Raw genomic sequence first — 2,236 nt, forward strand, 5'->3', positions numbered from 1 at the left:
GTCCTTTGCCCATTTTTAATTTGCTTGTTTCCTTTTATATTAATTGAGTTGTAAGAGTTTTTCATATAGTCTAGACACAAGTTCTTTATCTTTTGTCAAATATATTATTAATATTTTCTCCTAGTTTGTGGCTTGCCTTTTCATTCTCTTAAGAATAAAAGAGCAGAAATTTGAAATTTTGATGAAGTCCAATTTATCCTTTTTTTTTTTTTTTTTTAATGGTGTGTTTTCTGTTCCAAGAAGTCTACCTCAAGGTTGTGAATATTTTCTCCTCCTAGAAGTTTTTTGGTTCTGTTTAGGTCTATGGTTTATCTCTTATTTAAATTTTGTGGATGGTGTGAAGTAAAGATCAGGTTCATTTTTCTCCATACAGATTTTAGCTCCATCATCGTCATTGTTTGTTGAAAAGACTGTCCTTTCCCCATTGAATTACTTTCAGCATCTTTATTGAAAATCCGTTGACTGTATATTCAAGGGTCTATTTCTGGAGTCTCCAATCCGTTCCATTGGTATGGTTGTTCTCCTTACACCAATACCACACCAAATTGATTACATAACTCTATAGGAAATCTTGAAATCAGTATACATCCTTGACTTTGTTTGCAAAATTGTTTTGCCTATTCTAGGCCCTTTGCCGTGTCCATAGCAATTTTAGAGTCAATGTGTCAGTTTTTTAAAAGTGCCCTCTGGTATTGTGATTTCATTGAATCTACGGATCACTTTGGGAAGGATTGACATCTGTGAACAGAGTATATCTCCAGTTGCTTAGGTCTTCCTTCTTTTCTCTTAAACCATATTTTGTAGTTTTCGTTGTAGGGGTCTTACACATTTCTTTTTAATTTATTTTATTAATGTATTAATTTTTGGCTGCGTTGGGTCTTCGTTGCTGTGCATGGGCTTTCTCTGGTTGTGTCGACGGGCTTCTCATTGCGGTGGCTTCTCTTGTTGCAGAGCACAGGCTCTAGGTGCACAGGCTCAGTAGCTGTGGCATGCGGGCTCAGTAGTTGTGGCTTGTGGGCTCTAGAGCACAGGCTCAGTAGTTGTGGCGCACGGGCTTAGTTGCTTCGCGGCATGTGGGATCTTCCCGGACCAGGGCTCTAACCCGTGTCCCCTGCATTGGCAGGCGGATTCTTAACCACTGCGCCACCAGGGAAGCCCCATTACACATCTTTTAAAAAATTTATTCCTAACATTTTGTTTATTGATGCCATCATATGTGGTATTTTAAATTTCATTCTCAAATTGTTTGTTGATGATATGAAGAACGATAATTGCCTTTTATAAATTGCATCTTTGCTACCTGGGCTCTTTGGTGGGGCTGATGGCAGACTGTGGGAGGGCTCACGCCAAGGAGTACTTCCCAGAACTTCTGCTGCCAGTGTCCTGGTCCCCATGGTGAGCCACAGCCACCGCCCACCTCTGCAGGAGACCCTCCAACACTAGCAGGAAACTTGCACAAGCCTCTTAGATAGCCTCATCCACCAGAGGGCAGACAGCAGAAGCAAGAAGAACTACAGTCCTGCAGCCTGTGGAACAAAAACCACATTCACAGAAAGATAGACCAGATGAAAAGGCAGAGGGCTATGTACCAGATGAAGGAACAAGATAAAAACCCAGAAAAACAACTAAATGAAGTGGAGATAAGCAACCTTCCAGAAAAAGAATTCAGAATAATGATAGTGAAGATGATCCAGGACCTCAGAAAAAGAATGGAGGCAAAGATCCAGAAGATGCAAGAAATGTTTAACAAAGACCTAGAAGAATTAAAGAGCAAACAAACAGAGATGAACGAACAACACTATAACTGAAATGAAAACTACACTAGAAGGAATCAATAGCAGAATAACTGAGGCAGAAGAATGGATAAGTGACCTGGAAAACAGAATGGTGGAATCCACTGCTGCAGCACAGAATAAAGAAAAAAGAATGAAATGAAGACAGCCTAAGAGACCTCTGGGACAACATTAAACGCCACAACATTCGCATTATAGGGGTCCCAGAAGGAGAAGAGAGAGAGAAAGGACCAGAGAAAATATTTGAAGAGATTATAGTTGAAAACTTCCCTAACATGGGAAAGGAAATAGCCACCCAAGTCCAGGAAGTGCAGCGAGTCCCGTACAGGATAAACCCAAGGAGGAACAGGCTGAGACACATAGTAATCAAATTGGCAAAAATTAAAGACAAAGAAAAAGTACTGAAAGCAGCAAGGGAAAAACAACAGATAACATACAAGGGA

The sequence above is a fragment of the Phocoena phocoena genome, chromosome 13 (genome assembly GCF_963924675.1).
Source record: "Phocoena phocoena chromosome 13, mPhoPho1.1, whole genome shotgun sequence".
In the NCBI taxonomy this organism is placed as follows: Eukaryota; Metazoa; Chordata; class Mammalia; order Artiodactyla; family Phocoenidae; genus Phocoena; species Phocoena phocoena.